A 25246-nucleotide genomic window follows, 5' to 3' on the forward strand; every position below is an offset into this window, starting at 1 on the left:
TCCCCTCTCACCTCCCCACATTTCTACCCAATCTATACTCTCTTCCCCAATATATATCCCTCTCACTACCCTCTTTCCATAGGACAAATCCCCAATATGCTCTGCATACACTCCCCACCCTAACAAATGAATCCCCAAGATGTCTCCCTCTCACCTCCCCACCCTCTACCCAATCCGTACTCTCTCCCCAATATGCTCTCCCTCTCACCTCCCCACCCTCTACCCAATCCGTACTCTCTCCCCAATATGCTCTCCCTCTCACCTCCCCACCCTCTACCCAATCCGTCCTCTCTCCCCAATATGCTCTCCCTCTCACCTCCCCACCCTCTACCCAATCCGTACTCTCTCCCCAATATGCTCTCCCTCTCACCTCCCCACCCTCTACCCAATCTGTACTCTCTCCCCAATATGCTCTCCCTCTCACCTCCCCACCCTCTACCCAATCCCCTCTCTCCCCAATATGCTCTCCCTCTCACCTCCCCACCCTCTACCCAATCTGTACTCTCTCCCCAATATGCTCTCCCTCTCACCTCCCCACCCTCTACCCAATCCGTACTCTCTCCCCAATATGCTCTCCCTCTCACCTCCCCACCCTCTACCCAATCCGTACTCTCTCCCCAATATGCTCTCCCTCTCACCTCCCCACCCTCTACCCAATCTGTACTCTCTCCCCAATATGCTCTCCCTCTCACCTCCCCACCCTCTACCCAATCCGTCCTCTCTCCCCAATATGCTCTCCCTCTCACCTCCCCACCCTCTACCCAATCCGTACTCTCTCCCCAATATGCTCTCCCTCTCACCTCCCCACCCTCTACCCAATCCGTACTCTCTCCCCAATATGCTCTCCCTCTCACCTCCCCACCCTCTACCCAATCCGTCCTCTCTCCCCAATATGCTCTCCCTCTCACCTCCCCACCCTCTACCCAATCTGTACTCTCTCCCCAATATGCTCTCCCTCTCACCTCCCCACCCTCTACCCAATCCGTCCTCTCTCCCCAATATGCTCTCCCTCTCACCTCCCCACCCTCTACCCAATCTGTACTCTCTCCCCAATATGTTCTCCCTCTCACCTCCCCACCCTCTACCCAATCCGTCCTCTCTCCCCAATATGCTCTCCCTCTCACCTCCCCACCCTCTACCCAATCCGTCCTCTCTCCCCAATATGTTCTCCCTCTCACCTCCCCACCCTCTACCCAATCTGTACTCTCTCCCCAATATGTTCTCCCTCTCACCTCCCCACCCTCTACCCAATCCGTACTCTCTCCCCAATATGTTCTCCCTCTCACCTCCCCACCCTCTACCCAATCCGTACTCTCTCCCCAATATGCTGTCCCTCTCACCTCCCCACCCTCTACCCAATCTGTACTCTCTCCCCAATATGTTCTCCCTCTCACCTCCCCACCCTCTACCCAATCTGTACTCTCTCCCCAATATGTTCTCCCTCTCACCTCCCCACCCTCTACCCAATCTGTACTCTCTCCCCAATATGTTCTCCCTCTCACCTCCCCACCCTCTACCCAATCTGTACTCTCTCCCCAATATGCTCTCCCTCTCACCTCCCCACCCTCTACCCAATCTGTACTCTCTCCCCAATATGTTCTCCCTCTCACCTCCCCACCCTCTACCCAATCTGTACTCTCTCCCCAATATGCTCTCCCTCTCACCTCCCCACCCTCTACCCAATCCGTACTCTCTCCCCAATATGCTCTCCCTTTCACCTCCCCACCCTCTACCCAATCCGTACTCTCTCCCCAATATGCTCTCCCTCTCACCTCCCCACCCTCTACCCAATCCGTACTCTCTCCCCAATATGCTCTCCCTCTCTCTCCAACAACATGTGGTGTACATTCCAGCTGTTTATTAACACCAGAGCTTCCCTGGAGCAGGTGATGCAGTCAATTACTCCACAATTACCAGGGTAATTATGCAAAGGAGAGGAGAGCTGTGGTTATGTGCTGTGCAGGGGGAGGAAGAGGAGATGGAGAGGACCTTGGCAGAGAAGCCTGGCCCCTGTTCTGTTGGCACTGGATGGGGCTGGCTGGGGTTGGATATGGCTGTATAGGGGCTGGATGTGTTTGGATTGGGGGCTGGATGGGGCTCGATATGGCTGAATAGGAGCTGGATGGGGTTGGATTTGGCTGGATGGGTTTGGATAGGGGGCAGGATGGGGTTGGATGGGGCTGGATGGGTTTGGATAGGGGCGGTTGGGGTTGGATAGGGGCTGGATGTGTTTGGATAGGGGCGGATGGGGTTGGATATGGCTGGATAGGGCTGGATGGGGGCTGGATGGGTTTGGATAGGGGCAGTGGGGTTTGGATAGGGGCTGGATGTGTTTGGATAGGGGCGGATGGGCTTGGATATGGCTGGATATTGCTGGATAGGGGCAGATGGGTTTGGATAGGGGTGGATGGGGTTGGATATGGCTGGATAGGGGCAGATGGGTTTGGATAGGGGCGGATGGGTTTGGATAGGGGCGGATGGGGTTGGATATGGCTGGATGGGTTTGGATATGGCTGGATAGGGGCGGATGGGTTTGGATAGGGGCGGATGGGGTTGGATAGGGGCTGGATGGGTTTGGATAGGGGCGGATGGGTTTGGATAGGGGCAGATGGGGTTGGATGTGGCTGGATGGGTTTGGATAGGGGCTGGATGGGGTTGAATATGGCTGGATGGGTTTGGATAGGGGCGGGTGGGTTTGGATAGGGGCAGATGGGTTTGGATAGGGGAGGATGGGGCTGGATGGGGGCTGGATGGGTTTGGATAGGGGCAGATGGGGTTGGATATGGCTGGATAGGGGCAGATAGGTTTGGATAGGGGCGGATAGGGTTGGATATGGCTGGATGGGTTTGGATAGGGGCAGATGGGGTTGGATATGGGCGGATGGGTTTTGATAGGGGCTGGATGGGTTTGGATAGGGACGGATGGGTTTGGATAGGGGCAAATGGGGTTGGATATGTGCAGATGGGGTTGGGTATGGGCGGATGGGTTTGGATAGGGGCGGATGGGGTTGGATATGGGCGGCTGGGGTTGGATATGGGCGGCTGGGGCTGGATATGGCTGGATAGGGGCTGGATGGGGGTTGGATGGGTTTGCTAGGGGGCAGGATGGGGTTTGATATGGCTGGATGGGTTTGGATAGGGGCTGGATGGGTTTGGATAGGGGCAGATGGGGTTGGATATGGACAGATGGGGTTGGATTTATTACATTTTTTATTTAACCTTGAGTTAACTAGGCAAGTCAGTTAAGAACAAATTCTTATTTACGATGACGGCCTAGACCGGCCAAACCCGGACAACGCTGGGCCAATTGTGCGCCGCCCTATGGGACTCCCAATCAAGGCCGGTTGTGATACGGTTGTCTGTAGTGACGCCTCTAGCACTGAGATGCAGTGCCTTAGACTGCTGCGCCACTCAGGAGCCCTAAAGGATGGGGTTGGATGGGGCTGGATGGGGCTGGACAAGGCTGGATGGCGGTAGGTTGATTGAGACATACAGTAGATTCTGCCGTGCCAGAGACAATGCTATCATAGAGGACAATGTGCCTTCTCACCTGTTAAACATGCATGCACAGAAACACTCCTCCTCTCCCCTTCACTCTGACACACTGATGCCTGCATGGCTGTTTGTCATGTCTGCACGAGTGGCCAAGACTGCTGATGTTGCTTTGGACAATAGCTGTAATGGGTTTGTGTGTTGTGGAGTGTGCTGTCTCTGTCTCTGTCTCTGTCAGTGTGTGTGTGTGTGTGTGTGTGTGTGTGTGTGTGTGTGTGTGTGCGTGCGTGCGCACGTGTGTGTGTGTCTCTTGACTCCCCAGACAATTAGGAGGGACGCAGAATGCAGTAGGGATGAGAAAATAAAGATGGAGGGGAAAGTGGAGAGAGAGAGTAGAGGAAAACCGTGGAGAGGGGGAGTGGAGGAAGGTAATTAGAGGATAGAAAATCAGAGAGGGCTGATTCATACTAATACTGATGGAAGTCTCTCTCTCTATCTCCCTCACAACTATATTCACAGAATCACACACTAAACACATTCGTACTCGCTCTTTCATTGTCACCCCCCGCCTCCTCCCTCTCTCTAACAACCACTATTGCTACAATCATCCTTGTGGACAATCTCACACTTCTACAATGAAGCGTACGTCAAGTCTTCCCCCACATGCAAGTGGTGAGGCAAATTGAAGTGCAGACTGGCTATTCTCAAACAGAGAGTGTCAGAGGGAATGAGAGGGCTCTGCATATCGCCTGCCGAGAGAGCTTTATGGGCCGGGATTGAAAATAATTTCACTGCCAGGATGAATAGCACATTGCTTAGTGGCAGCTCATCACTTTGGGAGGACTGTGTGTGCTGGATATAATGACAGACACAGCCAGACAGACAGACACAGCCAGACAGACAGACAAACAGCCAGACAAGCATCTTCACATGCGGCTCTCAGTCTGAAAACCATATAACCCCTCTAAACACTCCTGCCTCCAGCTGTGACTTTGTTGTGGCTCTGCGTGCTGTGGATGGACACTAAGCTTGGCGTGCGTGACTCATGAAATTCGGTACTTTGGTTTATCTGTCTGTGTGATACAGATTAGCTGGTAAAACTCGCTGAGTGAGTCAGTGCTAATGAACGAAACATAAATCCTCACGCCAGACCTCTCTACTGGGGTCTGTTCATCCACTTGTCTGGTTAAATGGAATGTAACATCTCTAACACAGACAGTCAACAGGAGACTGGGACTGACTGAATCATCTGATTTGACAAAGAGGAAACTGTTGATATGCTTGGAATGACAGACAAATCATGCAATGAAATACACAGCATCCAGTCGCTATCCTTCCTGGTATTGGCCATGTATCACAAAGCGTCAGTCCTCGGGTGCAGTTGTGGTCTTTGCGTGTCTTTCTGTCTGTCTGTCCACTTGTTCGTCCATCTGTCTCTCTGTCCTGGCAGGGGACTAAAGGCAGGCTGTAGGCTGGTCACATGACCCCGTGTTGTATTGGTGGAGACGGGAGGGAGATGGCGAGCGGCGAGGGAATTACCTCACAGCTCCGTATCTCAAATCTGGGGGATTAAGCTCCATTAAACACGGAGCGCCGCTGAGGTTTTATCTCTGGATTTCACTTCAAGACAGAGCAGAGCGCAGAAACCAGGGAGAAAAGAGAGAGAGAGAAAGAGAGAGAAATAGCGATGAAACATCTTTCACCATTATCGGACAAATTATACGGGAAAAAAAGGAGGAATGAGAAGAATGCCTCTTGCCTCCTCTCCTTCCTGGCATTGTGGGAAGGAGGGGAGAGTGTGGTCATTATATTCCACTGTGTGCTGTTGTTTAAAGAGCCATCCAGGCCAATGCTTCAGCCCACTCTGACACTGACTAGTGCTGCTGTTGCTGCTAGGGTAGTACTGCTGTTGCTGCTAGGGTAGTACTGCTGTTGCTGCTAAGGTAGTACTGCTGTTGCTGCTAGGGTAGTACTGCTGTTGCTGCTAAGGTAGTACTGCTGTTGCTGTAAGGGTAGTACTGCTGTTGCTGCTAGGGTAGTACTGCTGTTGCTGCTAAGGTAGTACTGCTGTTGCTGCTAGGGTAGTACTGCTGTTGCTGCTAGGGTAGTACTGCTGTTGCTGCTGTTGCTGTAAGGGTAGTACTGCTGTTGCTGCTAGGGTAGTGAACTGCTGTTGCTGCTAGGGTAGTTCTGCTGTTGCTGCTAGGGTAGTTCTGCTGTTGCTGCTAGGGTAGTTCTGCTGTTGCTGCTAGGGTAGTGCTGCTGTTGCTGCTAGGGTAGTTCTGCTGTTGCTGCTAGGGTAGTTCTGCTGTTGCTGCTAGGGTAGTACTGCTGTTGCTGCTAGGGTAGTGCTGCTGTTGCTGCTAGGGTAGTGCTGCTGTTGCTGCTAGGGTAGTACTGCTGTTGCTGCTAGGGTAGTACTGCTGTTGCTGCTAGGGTAGTACTGCTGTTGCTGCTAGGGTAGTACTGCTGTTGCTGCTAGGGTAGTGCTGCTGTTGCTGCTAGGGTAGTACTGCTGTTGCTGCTAGGGTAGTGCTGCTGTTGCTGCTAGGGTAGTGCTGCTGTTGCTGCTAGGGTAGTGCTGCTGTTGCTGCTAGGGTAGTTCTGCTGGTACAGACGGACCCTGTGAAAACTGCTAGGCCTCTCCCCAGCGCTTCTCACTCACTTAATGGGAAGTGATCACTGCTGTGCCATGCCCGCATGCTGCCCTTGCATTTACTCACACACAGAGAAGAGATTTTAAGATGCTTTCCCTTTAAGGACAGCAGCCATTAAGACATTGCTTCATCATTCTACTCATCCATCTACCCCAGTTTATCAGTGTTTCTGTGCTAGTTGGAAGCCACCAGCACCTCCCTCTCAACTCTGGAACTTGACCTTAAAGGAAAAATCCAGTCAAAAACACTTTTTTTTATTAGTACACTGTTGATACAGTCCAAAAAAGGTTTTGCATGTCAGCAATCACGTTTTCAAGATAAAGGATTTTCATGATGATGTGGCAGGTGACACTTACCATCCTCAAAGTCCAATATCTTGAAAACTTGCCTCACAAGTCCTCAACTGGCAGCTTCAATAAACAGTACCCACAAAACACCAGTCTCAACGTCAACAGTGAAGAGGCGACTCCGGCTGCTGGCCTTCTAGGCAGAGTTCCTCTGTCCAGTGTCTGCGTTCTTTTGCCTATCATAATCTTTTCTTTTTATTGGCCAGACTGAAATATGGCTTTTTCTTCGCAACTCTGCCTAGGTCAGCATCCGAGAGTCGCCTCTTCACTGTTGCCAGTTGAGGATGTCTGTTTCTCAAACTAGACACTCTAATGTACTTGTCCTCTTGCTCAGTTGTGCACCGGGGCCTCCCACTCCTCTTTCTATTCTGGTTAGGGCCAGTTTGCACTGTTCTGTGAAGGGAGTAGTACACAGTGTTGTACCAGATCTTCAGTTTCTTGGCAATTTCTCGCGTGGAATAGCCTTCATATCTCAGAACAAGAATAGACTGACGAGTTTCAGAAGAAAGTGCTTTGTTTCTGGCCATTTTGAGCCTGTAATCAAACCCACAAATGCTGATTCTCCAGATACTCAACTAATCTAAAGAAGGCCAGTTTTATTGCTTCTTTAATCAGAACAACCGTTTTCAGCTGTGCTAACATAATTGCAAAAGGGTTTTCTAATGAAAGATAGGAAGCTAGTACTTTTTCAAAAGGAGACATTGATTTTTATCCCTTAGATTTTCCATTAGGGTGGCAGGCAGCATTGTGGCGCTGTGACCTCTCTAACTGGTGTTAGTTCAGCGTGACGGTTGGGGCTCTTAGCAACACTGTCACTAATCACAAATTAAATGTGTTATCTTCAAAAGCGGGACTGAGGGTCTTCAGAAGTGAGTGCTAACAACAACTCAGCACAAACTTTTCAGTATTAGTTCTACTTTTGATGATCCCTCATGCTGCAAGCTATTCCAGACTAAGGTGTCTCCTTTTGGAACTGAGGGTTGAACGCTTCCTCATTCGCACCACCGTCACAACCCTTTTCTTTGCTCAGCTGATGCTGGCTATTCAATAGGGAATTAAAGGGGAAGCACAGTGTCGGCAGGAGAAGCACTGAGACGGTTCAGACAAATTCAGGTCCGTCACACAATCAACATCCAGAAAGTCCCATTGCACACTGTCAGCATAGTAAATATAGCAAGCTATGCCTCTGGCCAGCAAAGCTTGGTAACCAGACCAGCTCAGACCACAACTCAGACAGACAGCAGTCTCAGAGCCTGGGGGCAGAGTAGGAGACGAGGTACACTACCGTTCAAAAGTTTGGGGTCACTTAGAAATGTCCTTGTTTTTGAAAGAAAAGCTCATTTTTTGTCCATTAAAATAACATCAAATTGATCAGAAATACAGTGTAGACATTGTTAATGTTGTAAATGACTCGTAGCTTGAAATGGCAGATTTTTTAATGGAATATCTGCATAGGCGTACAGAGGCCCATTATCAGCAACCATCACTCCTGTGTTCCAATGGCACGTTGTGTTAGCTAATCCAAGTTTATCATTTTAAAAGGCTAATTAATCATTAGGGATTCATTTTTTGACTAAATCTGCTCAGAACATTTCCCAATACTCGTATTTTGTGTCTTAATGATTGTTTCAATGGTCTAGCTTGCCTTCGGCTTTACATGTAATAAGATATGTACATAATATGTCTAAAGTTTGTGGAAAGATATACAGAATAACTCCTGTGCGATCCATGATTAAACAATTGAGTCTATACATTTATGCAAATGTGTAACCAAATGAGTTATTACATTTTTTTTTTATCTCTTAAAAAAATAAAAAATAATATTAACTGTCACAATAAATGGTCCAGAAACGTTGTTCCTATAAGCTACAGATATTACACTGCATAATGTCATGTACTATTTCTATGTTGTGTTTTTATCATTCCATGTATTCTACTCCATATGCAGCCTGTGTTTCCAGAGAAAGAACAGTCCAGGTTCATAGGCAGTGGCAGCATATAAAGGTATTTCTTTCAGCCCAGGCCCTTTGCCCCAATGTGTAGAAATTAATTGAGTGAAAAAAAACCTTCTGTTTAAGGTTGAAGTGGGTTATATGAGGCAGTGTAACAATTGTTTTCTGTTTGCCAGGGGCTATATATCCTTCATTCTGGCTTTCTCTCTCCTCCTCGCTCAGCAGCCCCCCGCCATCTCTTATTCCCCCTCGCCATCCATCCACCTTCCAAAGCCTCTCTCCCTCTCTCTTCTCCTTTCCAGACTTTTTTCACCCTCTACCTTCTACCTTCAGGATGTATTTTTATATATCCCAGACAAGCCATTTTTGGTTTCTTTAACCCCCATCTCTTGCAGAAATAGGTTCCATTGGTGTGTATGTACAGACGTGAGTGTGTGGGGTAGTTTGCCTAGGTTTATATTGTGTACATACACTTATAGGGGGCATGTCTGCATGAGGACAACACTTTGATATGCCTACCATGCTTTTATAGCCACGAGATAGAGAGCAGAATGTTGATGATCTGTGTGTGTATGCTTGTATTAGCTTTTCTTTTTGTGTATGTGCACGCGTGTAAGTCTGTGTGTGTGTGTGTGTGTGTGTGTGTGTGTGTGTCTGTGTCTGTATGCGTGCATCTGTGTGTGTGTGTCTGTATGCGTGCATCTGTGTGTGTGTGTGTGTGTGTGCGAGCATGTGTGTGTGTACGAGCATGTGTGTGTACAATGGGTAATAGGTTTACTGGGTGACAGTGACATAAACAAGGGACCAGTGTGTCTACACACCAGGCAGAACACATTCAGCACCCCACCCCTCCATGGGTTTTACAGAAATGACTCATCTCCTGCACATTTTTGTGTACAATATAAATATATTCACCGTCGCAAAATTCCCTTTCATTTCAGCAAAGCCTCCCTAACCGACAACAAAAGGAGAATCAGGGCTCTATTTTCGGCTGGCTAGTGTCAAACGCACGTTAGTTTGCCATTTCGTCATGTAAAATCTGCCTGGCAGTTTCCAGCCTCAACGCCAGGTTTGGCAATTTACATGTCTTATACCAGCTCACTTGGGCTCAGATGGGCGTGGGGGAAATATTTGAGGTGTGTCCTTAAAAACATGGTCCAAAGTGTTCATTTCAGGCAGCGCTGGTAGGGATATTTAAGACAAAGCTGGTTTTAGCGGTAACACAGTTGGTTATGGCATTAATATGGTGGAAACACAGCCTATCCAGCCATAACACACACTGTCCATATACGCATGGAACAAGAGTAGCCTAATGTGCTTTTGGTGCCTGTATGATTCGCATTTGGAAATATGAAAACAAATGTTTTTTTCCCATTTCGCTTTAATTGATTAAAAACTAAGCAATAGCCTCCCCTCCTCTCAATGAAGGCATTTTTTTGTCTGCCTAATGCAATCGCGAAGTATAGTCAAGACAGTCAATGAAGGGCTGGGCTTCTGAGACCGCTTGGAAATACACCTTAATCACCAAAGCTTTAATAAAATATAAAGTTTGAGAGGAGTAAAACAGTGATCTGACATTGCCTTTTTACCTATGCATTGTAGGCAGGCCCACGTTATTTTATTCATGCAGATCCCATTCTGGACATGCGTAAAACCCCCTCCATGATGTACAGTAGGCACATGTTCATGCCCATCATGACACGAGAATGAGAACCTTGGTGAATACCGGTGAACCTCGTATTTAGAAAGTCATCTGTAAACTGTAAAAATGGCTTGATTTTCCGTTTCATGTGATCAAAATCCAATCCCTCCCTTAGGCCTCTGTGTGTGTGTGCGTCTGTGTCTGTATGGGTATACAATAACGATGGCTGGTTCAACAGCAGTGTCTGGCTTTTGTATCCTGGTAGTTTTATGATATCATTACATTTTACAATTATTTATTGTTGTTGTTGTTTAAAAAAAAAACGTAATTGCTTGTTTTTCATTCAATTGTATTACAACCAAACTTATTCGAATGATTCCCCTTCCTGGTTCTATGGTGACAACGTCCGTGGCAGACTTGCACTGCAACTGCTGGAGATGAGTGGATGCGATCTGATCTGTAAGATAGTTCCAATTACGTTTCTAATCCTTTTTGTTCGGCCTTATCAATAATGAATAGAATCTTGCTCATTGACAATGTTTGGCATGTCCATGCTCAGCCATAATGCAACATACAGTAGGCCTATACCCCATATCAGTGGAAATGCTCTTGAAGCCATGCATTTACTAAGAACAATGTGGTCTGCAAGTAGTTTCAAATTAATGTATTTAGCAAAGATGGGTCTCCATTTTGTCATTTCATTTCTGTAAGCCATTGAACAAACTATAACGGACTAACATTGGAATTGGAGTTGAGTTCATGGCAATACATAAAATACCTTAACTACACAACCTGAAGCAACCACATCTTTCGCCATGGAGCATGTTCTGATTGGCCAGTGAGGGGCCACGCCTCGACACACCCACATCGAAACCCAGCCCTTTCCACGCCAAGGCATGCAAGTGCTTTGATAATTGTTTCGATAATTGTGATCGTGAAAACAGCACAAATGTAGATTTGCTTTAGGTTTATTGAAATAGAGCCGTCAAAGTGAAATTATGAGGGAAATAAAGGGACATGGCAAAAAAGAAAAGCAATGTGAACAAAATGGAGGACCAGTGTAAAGAACAAGGTTAACTCAGGCATGGTGAAGCGTCATGGAACGAGAGACAAACAGAAGAAAATACTGAAGAGAAAAGCAACGTAGAGAAGCGAGGGAACAGAATAGCCATGTGCGTGTGAGTGAATGGAGAATATTCTCGCTCCCTAACGGTTTCCCCTGTTGCCCGGAGCATAAGGGTTTAACCTGTTTTCTCTGTTAAACTCCTCTTAAGTCACTCTTTCATGTTAAATATCAATCCTCTCTATATATCCCTGTCAGTATAAACAGTGTCTCTCAGCACGCCACACACTATAGAAGTTGATATAAACACTTTAACAGTCTCTTTGAACTCTCCAGCTCAGCTCATTACCAATGCTTTGAAGGCTGGATGTGGGAACATTGGTACGGTTTGATTTTGCAGTTATTAAACATGCAGCAGCAGCAACTTGGTTCTAAACTTCCTCTACACCAAGAGTTGATAATACATGAAGTTGTGTACACCACCTCCTCGGCAGCAGAGACACAGTAAACAAGCAGAAAAACATCAGAGGTCGAAATGAACATAAGCCACACGTGTGAAAGTTACATTTACAGCCTGTGCTGTATATGGATGGAGGACAATTTAGGAACTCATCGCGACGCTAATGTCAATGTGCAAAGATGTCTGCAGACGGAGAGAGAGAAACAAGGTGCTTTGAAATGTGGGCCCATCCCATGTAGACGTGTGTACTGTATACTGTACAGTACTGAACATCCATCTCTAAAGGAGATAACACAGTGATTCCACCTTCGACCCCTTGGCGCCCTGGTAGTATCCTAACACCAACAGAGGGCTGTGCTCCCTCTCTGCCCCCCTCAGGCAGATAAAAGGAAGCAAATCTTATCAAATGTTATTCGTCACATGCTTCGTAATCAACAGGTGTAGACTAACAGTGAAATGCTTACTTACGGGCCCTTCCCAACGGTGAAACAAGTGTTCGAGGCCAGCGGGAGGAGAGAGACGGGGAGACGAGAGAGACGGGGAGACGAGAGAAGAGGAGAGAGACGGGGAGATGAGAGAAGAGGAGAGAGACGGGGAGACGAGAGAAGAGGAGAGAGACGGGGAGATGAGAGAAGAGGAGAGAGACGGGGAGACGAGAGAAGAGGAGAGAGACGGGGAGATGAGAGAAGAGGAGAGAGACGGGGAGACGAGAGAAGAGGAGAGAGACGGGGAGATGAGAGAAGAGGAGAGAGACGGGGAGACGAGAGAAGAGGAGAGAGACGGGGAGATGAGAGAAGAGGAGAGAGACGGGGAGACGAGAGAAGAGGAGAGAGACGGGGAGACGAGAGAAGAGGAGAGAGACGGGGAGATGAGAGAAGAGGAGAGAGACGGGGAGACGAGAGAAGAGGAGAGAGACGGGGAGACGAGAGAAGAGGAGAGAGACGGGGAGACGAGAGAGACGGGGAGACAAGAGAAGAGGAGAGAGACGGGGAGATGAGAGAAGAGGAGAGAGACGGGGAGACGAGAGAAGAGGAGAGAGACGGGGAGATGAGAGAAGAGGAGAGAGACGGGGAGACGAGAGAAGAGGAGAGAGACGGGGAGATGAGAGAAGAGGAGAGAGACGGGGAGACGAGAGAAGAGGAGAGAGACGGGGAGACGAGAGAAGAGGAGAGAGACGGGGAGACGAGAGAGACGGGGAGATGAGAGAAGAGGAGAGAGACGGGGAGATGAGAGAAGAGGAGAGAGATGGGGAGATGAGAGAAGAGGAGAGAGACGGGGAGACGAGAGAAGAGGAGAGAGACGGGGAGATGAGAGAAGAGGAGAGAGACGGGGAGACGAGAGAAGAGGAGAGAGACGGGGAGATGAGAGAAGAGGAGAGAGACGGGGAGACGAGAGAAGAGGAGAGAGACGGGGAGATGAGAGAAGAGGAGAGAGACGGGGAGACGAGAGAAGAGGAGAGAGACGGGGAGATGAGAGAAGAGGAGAGAGACGGGGAGACGAGAGAAGAGGAGAGAGACGGGGAGATGAGAGAAGAGGAGAGAGACTGGGAGACAAGAGAAGAGGAGAGAGACGGGGAGACGAGAGAAGAGGAGAGAGACGGGGAGATGAGAGAAGAGGAGAGAGCCTGACCCAGCTAGCACTACAGGGTCTGAGGAAATAGCCTTTCTACAGAAAACTGCCTCTTACACTGGAACAGCTTTCTAGGAGGGGGGAGAGTATTACAGCCGCGTCTTCAGAGAGAAGGGGGGATTTAGCAATATACTATTTCCCAAAGAGCGATCCAAGACATTTCACTCAGCCTATATCATGTATTTTACAGGTTCCTAGAAATAGAATGTCATTCCGTACAACAGTTCAACATAGTCTCTTTGACCCTGTGGTCAAGAAGAAAGACAACCTGCTACCCTGCTGTGACTGTGATGAATCCGGAGTCCTCATGTAGATCATTATAAAGAGATTCTGGTGAAGAGGAGAGAAACCGGCACTCGCTCCCTGAGGTGAGGGAGTTGAGGGTGAGAGACACTTGAGAGTCGGTCTAAAGCTGTGTCCTTAGAGTATCCACTTTGAACTGGTTCCTTTCAGGTCTGTGGGCTGTGCAGACAGAATATTCCTCTGATTCATCCTCATTACAGCCCATTCTGACAAAATTAGTTGGAGGTCAAAAAGTTCTCCAACTGGAAACAGAATAACAGATGCGAAACAGTTGGCAGATTTACCCACTGCTACAATGACATATCTCCTAACTCGACTTTAGTAAATCATCAGAATTGACATAACACAGAAATGATGTAGCATTGCCACAAGTTAGTGGGCTCTTGCTCTGTATTGTACAGTACAGTCTGAATGCACTTCTCTGTTGTGTCAGAGAGAGGGCAGTGAGGCCTTAGAAGTGAAAGTCAGTCATTACCATTAGGCCCAAGTCTTGTACCGCTCCGGCCTCTGTCTCTCTCTCTGGCTCACTGGAGTGTACTGTAGCAGAGCAGAGGAGAGATCATACGCAAGACAGCCACTGACTGTGTCACGCAAAGCCTACTGTAGACTAACATAGCCCCCCCCCCCAACAGCCTCTGTTTTCCCCTAAACGCCCGCCTCCATCATCTTTGCATATCTTGGGGTGATGCTTCTCTCGGTGTGTATGTGTCTGTCCCAGGGGATCTGTATCAAACGCAGGACGAGTTCAGTTGCTTTAGTGCAGCTCCAGCGATCACGGAGATAATGACTGGCACACGGAGCGAGGCAGTGGGGGCTCACGCACAGTCCCGTTACATTTCAAAAAGCCCTTGCCACCTCTCTCCCTCGCCCGCTTCTCTCTCTCTCTCTTCGTCATCCCCACACGAGTCAGTATGGTGCTCAGATGGGCCACCCAATGCTACAAGCCATCTCCCCCTCCCCCACATTAGTTATTCACTCTCTGTTCTCTCTCCCGCTTATTGATTCATTTGTATTTGTTTTAACACAGTGAGCTCAGAGACCTTAATGCATCACCGCAGGGTATTTCTGTCCATCATATTATCTACACTCTTCATCTCCATGCTCCATGAATCACAGCTCATCTCCTGGGCCATGTTTATGTGCCTCCTCACACAGACCCAGGAGAAAAGAATGGTGTAGAGGTGTGTGTGTGTTTGTGTGTGAGTGTGTGTGTGTGTAATCAAGCCAATACAAAAATGCAAAATCAAGTCAAAGTCTTCAGCTTGATCGACACATTAAGGGCTTCCTCAGTCGTCGGATGTTTCTCCCTCCCTCCCTTCCTCCACAATAAAGAGGATCCCTGTGGAGCTCCTCAGCATGACAACATGGTGACGGGGGGGCAACAAGTGGCAAATTAAATCAAGGGGAAAGTGGTGATAATACACAGCTTTTGACAGGCTCTTATACATTCAACAGCCACTTCCTCTACACCCTCCTCCTAAAATTAGCCCCAAATCCTGCTGTGGGATTTAAGTGGTGCTAGCAAGGTCGGCATGAAAGGCTTACATGCTACTGAGTAGTTCAGTGATCATGACGAAGTAAGAGCAGAAAACTAATTCCACTCAGCTTAAAGAGAAAACCATGGGTGAGCTGGACACGTGAATCCACTGTGAATACTGGCGGAAACACTAACGTGGGAACCCGCTGGTTCAGCCTATAGTAAACACAAACACATTATGATTCAGTCTATAGTAGCACAGCCATGACACATGGTGTCACGGGCGTCGTCATGGAAATGACCGGACCAAAGCGCTGCGTGATGAGCGTACATTTCTTTTATATTTAATGAATGTCGCCAACAAAACAAGGACACGACCGCGAAGCTTAACTTGGGCAACAATGCCACTAACAAAGTCAACTACCCACAAATGCGAAAGGAAAAAAGGCTGCCTATGTATGATTCCCAATCAGAGACAACGATAGACAGCTGCCTCTGATTGAGAACCACACCCGGCCAAACACAAAGAAATAGAAAACATAGAAAGAAAGAAACTAGAATGCCCACCTTAGTCACACCCTGGCCTAACCAAAATAGAGAATAAAAGCCTCTCTGTGGCCAGGGCGTGACACATGGTGCTTTGTTCTGTAGTACACGGTGGAACAGTATCATTCAATATGACTAGGTCGAGGGACTATGTCCATGAGATGAGTGTATTGCTATGGCTAAATACATATGTATTACCTTATCAGTGTGTTAATATACAAATGAAATACATATAGTGTTGTACCATGAGGTATAATTGAATTCGGTTGTCTTGACAATCATACATTACTGGCTGTGAATTTGTTTCTGCATAGGCAGGTCCATCTTATTACATTATCCAGGTGAATAAAGGAATATGAAACTGAATGAAATAGGACAACGGTCTATTTCCTGTGCTTTCAGTGACAGAACAGCTTCAATGACTACCTTCCTTTACCCTAGCAGGAGGTTAGGAGTTATAGCCATGGTAACGGGGCTTTAAAAAAGATCACAAACAGATAGTTTTTTTTATCTCCGACACATTCAGGTAATTCAAAAGGGAAACGGAGGCAGGCTACAGCGTGAGCAGAGTCAAATACAAAAATCTACGAATGACAAAGCAGACCCACCAAGGGAAGAGAGGAGACAATAGAGTTCATCGATTTACTGTCTTGACAAAACCCACAGTTGTTTAAAAGGCCTTGTCTATAAGTTGAAATCAAACATTTTAAAAATAGGGAGGAAACATTTCTGCCTCTGGTGGTGTTGGTGACTACACGGTGTCAGTTATCTGGTCCCAATGTCACACCTGAGTTGGAGTATGGGGAGAGTGATGTCACTTCCGAGAGAGAGAGAGAGAGTGATGTCACTTCCGAGAGAGAGAGAGAGAGAGAGAGAGAGAGAGAGAGAGAGAAGTTTGTTTTGTCCTCTCTCCACATCTGGCCCTGCAATCTAGTGATATCAGCTGCTGCATTGCTATCTGACTGCCACGCAGCACACACTGTCTGCAACCCAGTTGCCGTCTCTTCGACCTCAACTATCTTCTCCTTAACATACACACAGAGATCTAAAACCAACAACACTCTCGAGTCTCTTGCAAATACAAGTCTCCTTTGCGTTGGTAGAATAACAAACAAACATTGGATTCTTCTCACCTTGACAGAAACGAAGGAGGCCCTCAGTGACTAAATTGCAAACGAACATAAACAACACAGAACAAAGCCATAGTATCGTCTCTGGACAACATAACTCCTCTTTGTGTTGGTAGAATATCAAATTAACATTGGAATCGTCTCACCTAAGTGATTCTAATTTCTATCTAAAAAAAAAAACAGCACAAAGCCCAAAGCATTGAGTCTACTCTAGACCCTCAAGGTCATGTGATATGGGAGACAGTGCAGACAATGTGGTGCGGTGTGGAGCCTAGCATCTATCTTCATGCAGCGCTCCCTGCATCCGGCCCAGTCCAGGGTCCACTCCATTACAGCATTAGCCGCTAACATTTTGACATTTGGCTCCATTATTATCAATGAGCAGAGGGGATTGAGCCACCGACATGCTGCATTAGCTTCCTTCATTTCACAGTTGCACGGCTGAAATCCCGCATTAAGACATATCCAACATGGACTGACATGTTAGGAGGAGCGATGAGCAGGCCACTGTTCAGGGGGTTGGAGGGGGGAATGGAAGGATATTGGCATTGAGTTCCAAGAGTGTTGGAGCTTTTGCCTTCCGTGCTCCTAAACAAGAAAGCTTATTCTATTCGGTTTAATTAGCCTGTGGCAATGAAATTAGTCAGAGGCACTGCCACCTTCACTTAATAGAAATTGATCTGTGTTGGGGGGAGTTTATTAAAGCTCGGGAATAATGGGAAGAGGGGATGGAGGGGGTCCACATTAGAAGCTAATCATGACGGGAGGTGGGTGGGTGACGGTTTGAATCTGACCAGGTCTAGGATCAATCGGAGTGTGTCAGTGTTGATCTGTCCATGGCTAGCTGAACCAGAACAGAGGTTCTCTGCTATTACACAAGGAGAAGCCAGGGATTCTAGTGCTACGTAGTCTATGCTCAACCTGTGTGTAGAACGCTCAATGACATCATACTAGATGATCTATTAAAACGACCTATACCTCAGGTTGATGTCTGGCCAACAGTTATGGGAAATGGCACCTAGATCCTTTCTCCACGGCAGGGTTTTACACCAGTGCTTTACCTTAAGACATATTGTGTTTCCACCTGTGAGTCTGAAGCCCAAAACAGTCTTGGGACATACTGTTTTTGGGGGAAGCATAGGGGAGTTAAGCTGAGCAGCAGAACAAGTGGGACTTGACAGAGGTGAGGAGAGAGAAGGAGTGGTAAGCTAATCACAGACAGACAACTCTCCTCTCCTCAGGTCCCCAAGCCAGATGCATTCTGGGTAGATGAGGAGAGGGGCAGGGTGGTTGCTCATTTATCTAGCCGTCTGGCCAGCTCACCTGGAGTGATGGGGGAGACGTCAGAGAGGCAGGCTGCTATTTCACGGCCTGTTAAGCACTAATGCCGCAACACGCCCTGTGCTCCAATTCTAGGGAACGGGGAGCATTACCGTCCAGTTCTCAAGGTTCTGTCCGTCTGGACTGTAGGCTTGGAGGGGGCGAGGGGAGTAGATGAGATAGGAAGAAAATGGGAGGGAGGGATCAAGAGAGAGAGATTAATCGGGAGAGAGAGGTAGAGAGAGTGGGATGGCCCAGAGAGTGAAAGAGAGAGGAAGGAAGAGAGAGAGGTGGAGAGAGTGGGATGGCCCAGAGAGTGAAAGAGAGAGGAAGGAAGAGAGAGAGGGAGAGAGAGTGGGATGGCCCAGAGAGTGAAAGAGAGAGGAAGGAAGAGAGAGAGGGAGAGAGAGAGAGGTGGGAAGAGAGGGAAGGATAGAGGGGAGCCTGCTGAGACAATGGTCTGGAGCAGACAGGACAGTAGCAGGGCACGCGCTGACATCCACTCCCGCTACGCACTGCTGCCTCTTACAGGCTCCTGAAGGCCCCTCACTCCCAGCCCCTCTGCCTCCTTGCCTTCCTTCTCTTCTCCTCACTGGAGCCACTGAGCACCACTAGCCTGAACCACCCACAACACTTGTGTTCTCTGTTTGCTAACTCGGGCCTGTGTAACAACCACACAGCTTCTAATAGGTCCTGGCTGGCTGGAGAGAGGAGAGCATTTATACTTAACGGAGCCGTGTGAGGAGGCTGCTTATGTAGAGGCTGAAGACTCTGGAGGACATTGTGTGTGTGTGTGTACGTTTGTGTTCATCTAGACTGGTTTTACCCTGTCATTCCGCTCTGCCTATCTGGGCACTACTGTTATCCCAATAAGGTTCAATGGTCTGAAATAATGTAGAAGTGAACTTATACAGCTAGCTGTTATTTGAGCCTTATTATATAGAATTCATTTTACTGGAGTTCATCTTTAGGGAACTATAGGAAAAATACATTCAGTGTGTGTGGTGTTTAAATAGCGAATCTAACCAGCCGGTCCCTACACGGCAGGCTCTCCTGGAGAGAGTCCCCCTGGCTTGACTGTACTGTGTGTGTGCTCTTCCCTGCCTATACTGTACCATACTGTACTATACTGTACTGTGGTGTACCAGTGCTGAAGGCTAAGGGCAGGACATTTACTTGTGTTTACAGTAAACAGAGCTGAAGATGACTGATGGGTCACAGATCCTGTCCTGTCCTGACTTGGGTTGTAGAGCAACTGATGGATCACCCATCCTCTATGTCTGTTAGGAACTGCACAGGGGGGTGGCTGCACACACACACACACACACACCCACACCCAAACTCACACACACACGCACCCAAACACACACGCACCCAAACACACACGCACCCAAACACACGCACACCCAAACACACACACACACACACACACACACACACACACACACACACACACACACACACACACACACACACACACACACACACACACACACACACACACACACATGCACCCCCACACACACCCAAACACACACGCACCCAAACACACACGCACCCGAACACACACACACGCAAACACACACACATGCGCACCCAAACACACACACGCGCACCCAAACACACACAGACACACCCAAACACACAAATACGCACCCAAACACACGCATGCACACACACGCACGCACGCACACACACACACAACACACACACACACAGTGACACCATGAATCAGGTCAAATATGCCTGTGAGATACACATGGTGTCTGTACATATTGAAATGGTGTGGCAGCAGTGTTCCCTGTGGTTCTACAGGACCTGAATCAGTCTCTAGCTGATCTCTCCTGAATCAGTCTCACAAGAGGTATGTGGCAGGGTCTACAGTCAATCACGGATTACAAAAAGAAATCCAGCCCAGTCACGGACCAGGATGTCTCGCTCCCAGGCAGACTAAATAACTTTTTTGCCCGCTTTGAGGACAATACATTGCCACTGACACGGCCTGCAACCAAAACATGCGGCCTCTCCTTCACTGCAGTCGAGGTGAGTAAAACATTTAAATGTGTTAACCCTCGCAAGGCTGCAAGCCCAGACGGCATCCCCAGCCGCGCCCTCAGAGCATGCGCAGACCAGCTGGCTGGTGTGTTTACGGACATATTCAATCAATCCCTATCCCAGTCTGCTGTTCCCACATGCTTCAAGAGGGCCACCATTGTTCCTGTTCCCAAGAAAGCAAAGGTAACTGAGCTAAACGACTACCGCCCCGTAGCACTCACTTCCGTCATCATGAAGTGCTTTGAGAGACTAGTCAAGGACCATATCACCTCCATCCTACCTGACACCCTAGACCCACTCCAATTTGCTTACCGCCCAAATAGGTCCACAGACGATGCAATCTCAACCACACTGCACACTGCCCTAACCCATCTGGACAAGAGGAATACCTATGTGAGAATGCTGTTCATCGACTACAGCTCGGCATTTAACACCATAGTACCCTCCAAGCTCGTCATCAAGCTCGAGACCCAGGGTCTCGACCCCGCCCTGTGCAACTGGGTACTGGATTTCCTGACGGGCCGCGCCCAGGTGGTGAGGGTAGGCAACAACATCTCCACCCCGCTGATCCTCAACACTGGGGCCCCACAAGGGTGCGTTCTGAGCCCTCTCCTGTACTCCCTGTTCACCCACGACTGCGTGGCCACGCACGCCTCCAACTCAATCATCAAGTTTGCGGACGACACAACAGTGGTAGGCTTGATTACCAACAACGACGAGACGGCCTACAGGGAGGAGGCGAGGGCCCTCGGAGTGTGGTGTCAGGAAAATAACCTCACACTCAACGTCAACAAAACTAAGGAGATGATTGTGGACTTCAGGAAACAGGGAGGGAGCACCCCCTATCCACATCGATGGAACAGTAGTGGAGAGGGTAGCAAGTTTTAAGTTCCTCGGCATACACATCACAGACAAACTGAATTGGTCCACCCACACAGACAGCATCGTGAAGAAGGCGCAGCAGCGCCTCTTCAACCTCAGGAGGCTGAAGAAATTCGGCTTGTCACCAAAAGCACTCACAAACTTCTACAGATGCACAATCGAGAGCATCCTGGCGGGCTGTATCACCGCCTGGTACGGCAGCTGCTCCGCCCACAACCGTAAGGCTCTCCAGAGGGTAGTGAGGTCTGCACAACGCATCACCGGGGGCAAACTACATGCCCTCCAGGACACCTACACCACCCGATGTTACAGGAAGGCCATAGAGATCATCAAGGACATCAACCACCCGAGCCACTGCCTGTTCACCCCGCTATCATCCAGAAGGCGAGGTCAGTACAGGTGCATCAAAGCTGGGACCGAGAGACTGAAAAACAGCTTCTGTCTCAAGGCCATCAGTCTGTTAAACAGCCACCACTAACATTGAGTGGCTGCTGCCAACACACTGACTTTAAACAATGCTACCTAATATAATGTTTACATACCCTACATTATTCATCTCATATGTATACATATATACTGTACTCTATATCATCTACTGCATCCTTATGTAATACATGTATCACTAGCCACTTTAACTATGCCACTTTGTTTACATACTCATCTCATATGTATATACTGTACTCGATACCATCTACTGTATCTTGCCTATGCCACTCTGTACCATGACTCATTCATATATCTTTATGTACATATTCTTTATCCCCTTACACTTGTGGGTATAAGACAGTAGTTTTGGAATTGTTAGTTAGATTACTTGTTGGTTATTACTGCATTGTCGGAACTAGAAGCACAAGCATTTCGCTACACTCGCATTAACATCTGCTAACCATGTGTATGTGACAAATAAAATTTGATTTGATTTGAGCTGATCTCTCCTGAATCAGTCTCTAGCTGATCTCTCCTGAATCAGTCTCTAGCTGATCTCTCCTGAATCAGTCTCTAGCTGATCTCTTCTGAATCAGTCTCCAGCTGATCTCTTCTGAATCAGTCTCCAGCTGATCTCTTCTGAATCAGTCTCCAGCTGATCTCCTCTGAATCAGTCTCTAGCTGATCTCCTCTGAATCAGTCTCTAGCTGATCTCTTCTGAATCAGTCTCCAGCTGATCTCTTCTGAATCAGTCTCTAGCTGATCTCTTCTGAATCAGTCTCTAGCTGATCTCTCCTGAACCAGTCTCTAGCTGATCTCTTCTGAATCAGTCTCTAGCTGATCTCTCCTGAATCAGTCTCTAGCTGATCTCTCCTGAACCAGTCTCCAGCTGATCTCTCCTGAATCAGTCTCTAGCTGATCTCTTCTGAATCAGTCTCCAGCTGATCTCCCCTGAATCAGACTCTAGCTGATCTCTCCCGAATCAGTCTCTAGCTGATCTCCTCTGAATCAGTCTCTAGCTGATCTCTTCTGAATCAGTCTCCAGCTGATCTCTTCTGAATCAGTCTCTAGCTGATCTCTTCTGAATCAGTCTCTAGCTGATCTCTCCTGAACCAGTCTCTAGCTGATCTCTTCTGAATCAGTCTCTAGCTGATCTCTCCTGAATCAGTCTCTAGCTGATCTCTCCTGAATCAGTCTCTAGCTGATCTCTTCTGAATCAGTCTCCAGCTGATCTCTTCTGAATCAGTCTCCAGCTGATCTCTTCTGAATCAGTCTCCAGCTGATCTCCTCTGAATCAGTCTCTAGCTGATCTCTTCTGAATCCACCTTCACTCCTGAAGATGCCTCCACTGGCCACAGCATTTAGCTTTTAGGTGTCAGAGGAGTAGTGTCCTCTGCTGGCTCTTCTCTGCCATCTCACACATGGCAGCAGTGTGAACAGTCACATGGCAGCAGTGTGAACAGTCACATGGCAGCAGTGTGAACAGTCACATGGCAGCAGTGTGAACAGTCACATGGCAGCAGTGTGAACAGTCACATGGCAGCAGTGTGAACAGTCACATGGCAGCAGTGTGAACAGTCACATGGCAGCAGTGTGAACAGTCACATGGCAGCAGTGTGAACAGTGGGCCTCCAGAAAGAGAGGTGTGTCTGGGAGTCACAGCTGTGTTATCTGCATAATGCAGCCTCCATCTGGAGTTTAAAACAAATCACATTTTATTTGTCACATGCCCCGAATAGAACCTGGTGTAGACTTAAACGTGACAGGCTTGTTTATGAGCCCTTCCCAATGATACAGAGAACCAAAAAATACAACAATAGTAACACAAGACAAATAAAATAGTCATGAATGGAGGTATATACAAGGAGTACCAAAGTGACTAGGTGTCAGGATAGATAATAATAAGGTATTTGAGGTAGATATGTACATGAAGGCAGGGTAAAGTGACGAGGTATCAGGATAGATAATAATAAGGTAAAATAAAGAACAGAGTAGCAGCAACATATGATGAGTGTAAAAAAGTGTGTGTGTGAGTGTGTGTGTGTGTTTGTGTCGGTATGTGTGTGTGTGTGTATTCATTTGTGCTGTCGGTACGCGAGTGTGTGTTATGTGTGTGTGTGTTTGTGTTGTCGGTATACGTGGGTGTGTTATGTGTGTGTGCATATGCGTATGTAGTGTATGAGAATGTCTATGGGTTTTGTGTGAGAGTGTCAGTGTGTGTGTGAGTGTGTATATAGTGTGTGTATACACACGCTCTTTCCATGACACAGACTGACCAGGTGAATCCAGGTGAAAGCTACGATCCCTTATTGAGGTCACTAGTTAAATCCACTTCAATCAGTGTAGATGAAGGGGAGGAGACAGGTTAAAGACATGGCTTGTGTATGTGTGCCATTCGTTTTCCCATGATTCATCTCCTTTAGTCAAAGCCCAAAAGGAGGAGTATGATCATGGAGCCCCGGTGGCTTCAAAGCCTCTTATTTGTCAAGACATAGCGTCACCTATCCAGGGTTTATATACGACATCCCCAGCTTGGAGAGGACTATGGTGTTGAACGCTGAGCTGTAGTCTATCAACAGCATTGTCACATTGTCCAGCTGGGAGAGGGCAGTGTGAAGTGCAATTGAGATTGCATCGTCTGTGGATCAATTGGGGCGGTATGCGAATGGGAGTGTGTCCAGGGTGCCTGGGAGGACGGTGTTGATGTGTGTTATGACCATCCTTTCAAAGCACTTCATAATTACAGATGCTACATTTAGGCGGGTTACCTTAGAGTTCTTGGGAACAGGGACATTGGTGGTCAGGTTGAAACATGTTGGGATTACAGACTGGGACAAGGACAGATTGATAATGTCTGTGAAGACACCTGCCAGCTGGTCTGCGCATGCTTTGAGAACGTGCCCGGGTATTCTGTCTGACCCGGTGGCCTTGTGATTGTTAACCTGTTTACACATTTTACTCACATTGCCCAGGGAGAGCGAGATTACACGGTCATCCGGAACAACAGGGACTTTCAGGCAAGACTCAGTGTTGTATTCCTCGAATCGAGCATAAAAGGCATTTAGATCATTTGGGAGTTCTGCATCACTGGGCATCTCACGGCTGGGTTTCCCTTTGTTATCATCTGCAAGCCCTGCCACATACAACGCATATCAGAGCCGGTGTAATAGGATTCCACCTTCCTCCTATATTGTCCTTTTACATGTGTGATGTCTCGACGGAGGTCCTAGCGGGCTTTCTGTATGCGTCCATGTCCGTGTCCCGTTTCTTGTAAGCGGTAGTTCAGCCTTTAGCAGAGCGTGGACTTTGGCTGTAAATCCATGGTCTATCCCAGGCATATATACCAAAACAGCATATTTAACTTGATATGTTTGACATGGAAGTATTTGGCTTCAGCTCACAAATAACCAAAATGATATCTTGACATGTAGGCTTAGCACTTTCACAAAGAGTGACATTAATTAATACAACTGTCAGACATTATGGAAGAAACACGTAAGACCCAAATGGTTTTAGCAAGCATGTCCAGAACAAGTTATCAGAGAGTGGCACGTCCAGGCACAGACAACATTGAGCTATTTCCCCTGAGCGACCGTCCTGTAGAGCAGAACAAACACAGAGCTGGAACCCTATGTGGACAGTCTGGGGTTTGTCTCTGTCACACACGGCGCCCGCCACTCCCTGAGGTATGTGTATGAGTGTGTGCTTACGTGTAGATGGACACACCCATCCCTGACACCCCGTACCCATCCACACTCCTATGCCTCTGGCACCATTGCCTAGGGCTAAGCCTGTAAGTGAAACAAAACCAGAATTTTTCCCCCAGCCCTATAAAAAAGGAAGGGAGGGGAGTGAAGCAGGCCCTA

The 25246-nt window shown here is 47.9% G+C and overlaps 1 protein-coding gene across 1 annotated transcript in view; it reads right to left on the bottom strand.

The window, feature by feature from the left end:
- The window catches only part of LOC112247140 (calmodulin-binding transcription activator 1), a 479036-nt gene that overhangs the window by 205272 nt on the left and 248518 nt on the right, over positions 1–25246 (bottom strand).

Source organism: Oncorhynchus tshawytscha, linkage group LG22 (assembly GCF_018296145.1).
Source record: "Oncorhynchus tshawytscha isolate Ot180627B linkage group LG22, Otsh_v2.0, whole genome shotgun sequence".
Taxonomy (NCBI): domain Eukaryota; kingdom Metazoa; phylum Chordata; class Actinopteri; order Salmoniformes; family Salmonidae; genus Oncorhynchus; species Oncorhynchus tshawytscha.